The 6,269-nt window shown below is 63.9% G+C and overlaps 1 non-coding gene across 1 annotated transcript; it reads right to left on the reverse strand.

Moving 5' to 3' along the window:
• Positions 1-1,407: 1,407 nt before the first annotated feature.
• LOC131871532 (5S ribosomal RNA) lies at positions 1,408-1,526 on the reverse strand. Its single transcript, XR_009369747.1, has one exon. It is a non-coding gene; the product is annotated as a 5S ribosomal RNA (ribosomal RNA).
• Between the last annotated feature and the right edge of the window lie 4,743 nt (positions 1,527-6,269).

Genomic DNA, 6,269 nt, shown 5'->3' on the forward strand with positions numbered 1-6,269 from the left:
CACCTTGGCTGGGTTGGGCACCATTGAGCGCTCCGAAGTGTGCTCCAAGGTGCGCACCATGGCCCTCCAAGGTGCGCAGCATGGCGTGCACGAAGTCGGAGCCCGGTTTGCCCCGGGTGCGCACCTCGCGTGCACCTTCGCCAGGGTGGGCACCTCGGTGCGCACACCTTCTCAATGTTTTCTTGCCTTTTCTGGAAATTGGTGAAGGCAGCGCATCAAAGGTGCGCACCTCGGTGTGCTCCGAGGTGCGAACCCGAGAGCGCTCCGAGGTGCCCACGAAGTCGAAAGTCGGGTTAATTGCATTGTTTTCCCCGGGTGCGCTCCGAGGTGCGCAACATCGGTGCGCACCAAGGAGGGCTCCGAAGTGTGCTCCAAGGTGCGCACGATTCGGAGCTCGGTTTGCCCGGGGTGCGCACACCTTGGCTGGGTTGCGCACCCTTTGTGCGCTCCAAGGTGCGCACGAAGTCGGAGCTCGGTTTGCCCCGGGTGCGCACCTTCGCCAGGGTGCGCACCTTGATGCGCACGCCTTGGCTGGGCTGCGCACCTTGGTGGGCGCCATGGTGCGCACCTTTCGTGCGCTCCAAGGTGCGCACGAAGTCGGAGCTCGGTTTGCCCCGGGTGCGCACCTTGGTGGGCGCCATGGTGCACTCCGAGGTGCCCAAGATTGGTGCGCACCAAGGAGCGCTCCGAAGTGCGCTCCAAGGTGCGCAGGTGCGCGCGAAGTCGAAAGTTGGGTTAATTGTCCGGTTTGCCTCGGGTGCGCACCTTGCGTGCACCTTCGCCAGGGTGGGCGCCTTGGTGCGCACACCTTGGCTGGGCTGCGCACCCGGGCGCGCACACCTTGGCACCCGCGTTTCCTTCATTTTAAATTTTTTTTTTTTACAATCTCTCAAGTGGGAAATTCTATAATCTCAACTTTTTTTGCCTTTTCAGGAAACTTTTGAATGGAGCGCATCATTGGTGCGCTCCGAAGTGTGCTCCAAGGTGCGCACCTCTGGTGTGCTCCAAAGCTCTCTCTAGCTGCGTGCACCTGCCCCGGCCGCGCACCCGGCCCCGCCCAGCTTCGCTCACCTGTCCCGGGCGTCTGGTGCGGAACCTTAGAGTAAGAAACATCACCGTGCACCTTGGCCAACGTGCGCGACTCGACCGAGCGCGCACTGGCCGAGGTGCACACCGATTTCACCTGGGTGCGCGCGCAGCACCTCGGGCGCACCGGGGTGCGCGCACAACGCCCGGGTTGCACCGTGGCCTGTGTGCTCGGGGCGCCTCGGGTGCGCGCTCGGTGTCGCCCCCCGCGCGCGCGGTAGTGCGGGCAGCGCACCCCGGCCCGGCCCGGCCCCGACGAGAACGCAAACGGGCAAAAGGTTTATTCAAATAGCATTGCGACGCCCGGCGAAAAACTAAAAAAGGGTGCAACACCGGGACTTCCCGGGAGGTCACCCATCCCAGTACTACTCCGGCCCAAGCGCGCTTAACTGCGGAGTTCTGATGGGATCCGGTGCACTAACGCTGGTATGATCGCACCCGTTATGAGCTTGTCGCAGTGTGTACTTAGCAAACCGCGACCCACGTGCGAATCCACCCCGGCCACCCACCCCCGTCGAGGTGCACACCCTCCCTCGCGAAGTGCGCCCCGTTCGCCAAGTGTGAGCCCTGCCCGGGTGCGCGCACCTTGCTAGGGCGTCGGGTGTGCACCCGGCCCGGCCTACGTGCGTGCACCTGGACGGGGCGTCGTGTGCGTGCAGTGTCCCGTCTGCAACGCGGTGCCCACACACCACCTCGGGCGCAACGACCTGCGCTCACATGTGGGCCGAGTGCACCTTGGTGCATGTTCGGGGCGCCTCGGGTGCACGCTCGATCTTGCCCCGGTGCACCAAGGCGCTCGGTTTGCCCCGGGTGCGCACTTGGTGCAAGGTGGGCACCCAAAATAGGGATCAAGCACCAAAACACAAGTTTCGGGATGCAAAATGGGACCCAAGGACCACAAATGCGTTCCAAGACCCATGATGGGTCCACGAGAACAAAAATGTGTTCCGAGACTTAATAAACAAATATTGGGTTTTAGGAGAAGAAACATGCTCTGATGCCCAAAACGAGAATCGACCCCGAAAAGGCCACAGGCCAAAAGTGGGATGCGAGACAAAAAAAAATGGGACCCGAGGACCAAAATTGGGTTCCCAGGTCGAAGACAGGGCAACCGGACAAGAAACGACCTCTAAGGCTCGAAATGAGTCCCGACGACTAAAACTTGACAAGAAGCACCCATCAGGCACCCAACTCGACACCCATGGGATGCCGACCCACCCGGGCTTCCACCTAGCACACCTTGGCACCCACCCACCCTCGCACCCAACCTCGCACCCAACTTAGCACCTTTGAACCCACATTGGCACTCACCCTGACCCTGGCACCTTGGAACCCACATTGGCACTCACCTTGACCCTGGCACCCACCTTTGCACTCACCTTGGGACCCACCCTGGCTCCCACCTCGGCACCCACCCAGACACCCACCTTGGTTCCTTGGCACCCACCTTGGATCCTTGGCACCCACCCCGACACCCACCTTGGCACGCAACTTGGCTACTTGCCACCCACCTTGGCTCCTTGACGCCCACCCCGACAACCACCCCGTGACCTACCCTGGCTAGGGTTGGTGCACACCCACCCTGGTGCCCACCTTGGCACCCACCCCATGACCCACCTTGGCACGCACCTTAGTACCCACCCCGTTACCCACCCTAGGACCCACCCCGTGACCCACCTTGGCCAGGGTGGGTGCCTTGGTGCGCACAACTTGCCTGGGCTGCACACCAGGGCGGGCTCAAGATGGCACCCGCGTTCCGTTTTTTTCACTATCTTTCAAAACGGAAATTTTAAAATCTCGTTTTTTTTTTTTTTTTGCCTTTTCTGGAAATTAGTGAAGGCAGCGCATCAAAGGTGCGCAATGCTGGTGCGAACCCGGGAGCGCTCCGATGTGTGCTCCAAGGTGCGGCGTGCACGAAGTCCGAGCCCGGCTTGCCCCGGGTGCGCACCTCGCGTGCACCTTCGCCGGGGTGAGCACCTTGGCTGGGTTGCGCGCCCTGGTGCGCACCAAGGAGCGCTCTGAAGTGTGCTCCAAGGTGCGGCGTGCACGAAGTCGGAGCTCGGTTTGCCCCGGGTGTGCACCTCGGGTGCGCACCTCGCGTGCACCTTCGCTGCGGTGGGCACCTTGGCTGGGTTGCGCGCCTTGGTGGGCACCATGCAGTGCACGAAGTCGGAGCCCGGTTTGCCCCGGGCGCGCACCTCCGCCAGGGTGGGCACCTTGGTGCGCACAACTTGCCTGGGCTGCGCACCAGGAAGGGCTCAAGATGGCACCCGCGTTCCGTTTTTTTCACTATCTTTCAGAACGGAAATTTTAAAATATCGTTTTTTTTTTGCCTTTTCTGGAAATTAGTGAAGGCAGCGCATCAAAGGTGCGCAACGCTGGTGCGAACCTGGGAGCGCTCCGATGTGTGCTCCAAGGTGCGGCGTGCACGAAGTCGGAGCCCGGTTTGCCCCGGGTGCGCCCTGGTGGGCACCATGGTGCGCACCAAGGAGCGCTCCGAAGTGTGCTCCAAGGTGCGGCCTGCACGAAGTCGGAGCCCGGTTTGCCCCGGGCGTGCACCGCGGGTGGGCACCTTGGTGCGCATGCCTTGCCTGGGCTGCGCACCAGGGCGGGCTCAAGATGGCACCCGCGTTCCGTTTTTTTCACTATCTTTCAAAACGGAAATTTTAAAATCTCATTTTTTTTTGCCTTTTCTGGAAATTAGTGAAGGCAGCGCATCAAAGGTGCGCACCTCGCTGCCCACCACGGTGCGCAACGCCGGTGGGCACCCGGGAGTGCTTCGAAGTGTGCTCCAAGGTGCTGCGTGCACGTTGTCGGAGCCCGGTTTGCCCCGGGTGCGCACCTCGCGTGCACCTTCGTCGGGGTGGGCACCTTGGCTGGGTTTGCCCCGGCTGCGCTCCGAAGCGGGGTTATTGGAGCGCCGCCTCTTTTTTTGTCGGAGCGTTTGGTGGGGTTTCTCGCATTGGCTCTTCCCAGGCCCGGTTGCCACCCTGGCGCGCACGAAGTCGGAAGTAGGGTTAATTGCCCGGGTGCGCACCTTTGCCAGGGTGGGCACCTTACCTGGGCTGTGCACCAGGGCGGGCTCAAGATGGCACCCGCGTTCCGTTTTTTTCACTATCTTTCAAAACGGAAATTTTAAAATCTCCTCTTTTTTTTGCCTTTTCTGGAAATTAGTGAAGGCAGCGCATCAAAGGTGCGCACCTCGCTGCCCACCTTGGTGTGCTCTGAGGTGCGCACCCGGGAGCGCTACGAAGTGTGCTCCAAGGTGCGGCGTGCACGTTGTCGGAGCCCGGTTTGCCCCGGGTGCGCACCTCGCCTGCACCTTGGCCGGGGTGGGCACCCTGGCTGGGTTTGCCCAGGGTGCGCTCCGAAGCGGGGTTACTGGAGCGCCCCCTCTTTTTTTGTCAGAGCGTTTGGTGGGGTTTCTCGCATTGGCTCTTCCCAGGCCCGGTTGTTGGGTGCGCTCCCACCCTGGCGCGCGCGAAGTTGGAAGTTGGGTTAATTGCCCGGGCGCGCACCTTCGCCAGGGTGGGCACCTTGGTGCGCACACCTTGGCTGGGCTGCGCACCAGGGCGGGCTCAAGATGGCACCAGCATTCCCTTTTTCTCACTATCTTTCAAAACGGAAATTTTAAAATCTCGTTTTTTTTTGCCTTTTATGGAAATTAGTGAAGGCATCGCATCAAAGGTGCGCACCTCGCTGCCCACCTTGGTGTGCTCCGAGGTGCCCACCACGGTGCGCTCCGAGGTGCCCACCACGGTGCGCAACGCCGGTGCGAACCCGGGAGCGCCCCGATGTGTGCTCCAAGGTGCGGCGTGCACGAAGCCGGACCCCGGTTTGCCCCGGGTGCGCACCTCGCGTGCACCTTGGTGCGCACACCTTGGCTGGGTTGCGCGGCCTGGTGGGCACCATGGTGCGCACCAAGGAGCGCTCCAAAGTGTGCTCCAAGGTGCGGCGTGCACGAAGTCCTAGCCCGGTTTGCCCCGGGTGCGCACCTTCGCCGCGGTGGGCACCATGGCGTGCACGAAGTCGGAGCCCGGTTTGCCCCGGGTGCGCACCTCGCGTGCACCTTCGCCGGGGTGGGCACCTCGGCTGGGTTGCGCGCCCTGGTGCGCACCAAGGAGCGCTCCGAAGTGTGCTCCAAGGTGCGGCGTGCACGAAGTCGGAGCCCGGTTTGCCCCGGGTGCGCACCTTCGCCGCGGTGGGCACCCTGGTGCGCACCATGGCGTGCACGAAGTCGGAGCCCGGTTTGCCCCGGGTGCGCACCTCGCGTGCACCTTCGGCGGGGTTGCGCGCCCTGGTGCGCACCAAGGAGCGCTCCGAAGTGTGCTCCAAGGTGCGGCGTGCACGAAGTCGGAGCCCGGTTTGCCCCGGGTGCGCACCTCGCGTGCACCTTCGGCGGGGTTGCGCGCCCTGGTGGGCACCATGGTGCGCACCAAGGAGCGCTCCGAAGTGTGCTCCAAGGTGCGGCGTGCACGAAGTCGGAGCCCGGTTTGCCCCGGGTGCGCACCTCGCGTGCACCTTCGCCGCGGTGGGCACCATGGCGTGCACGAAGTCGGAGCCCGGTTTGCCCCGGGTGCGCACCTCGCGTGCACCTTCGCCGGGGTGGGCACCTCGGCTGGGTTGCGCGCCCTGGTGCGCACCAAGGAGCGCTCCGAAGTGTGCTCCAAGGTGCGGCGTGCACGAAGTCGGAGCCCGGTTTGCCCCGGGTGCGCACCTTCGCCGCGGTGGGCACCCTGGTGCGCACCATGGCGTGCACGAAGTCGGAGCCCGGTTTGCCCCGGGTGCGCACCTCGCGTGCACCTTCGGCGGGGTTGCGCGCCCTGGTGCGCACCAAGGAGCGCTCCGAAGTGTGCTCCAAGGTGCGGCGTGCACGAAGTCGGAGCCCGGTTTGCCCCGGGTGCGCACCTCGCGTGCACCTTCGGCGGGGTTGCGCGCCCTGGTGGGCACCATGGTGCGCACCAAGGAGCGCTCCGAAGTGTGCTCCAAGGTGCGGCGTGCACGAAGTCGGAGCCCGGTTTTGCCCCGGGTGCGCACCTCGCGTGCACCTTCGCCGCGGTGGGCACCATGGCGTGCACGAAGTCGGAGCCCGGTTTGCCCCGGGTGCGCACCTCGCGTGCACCTTCGCCGGGGTGGGCACCTCGGCTGGGTTGCGCGCCCTGGTGCGCACCAAGGAGCGCTCC

Source organism: Cryptomeria japonica, unplaced genomic scaffold (assembly GCF_030272615.1).
Source record: "Cryptomeria japonica unplaced genomic scaffold, Sugi_1.0 HiC_scaffold_422, whole genome shotgun sequence".
In the NCBI taxonomy this organism is placed as follows: domain Eukaryota; kingdom Viridiplantae; phylum Streptophyta; class Pinopsida; order Cupressales; family Cupressaceae; genus Cryptomeria; species Cryptomeria japonica.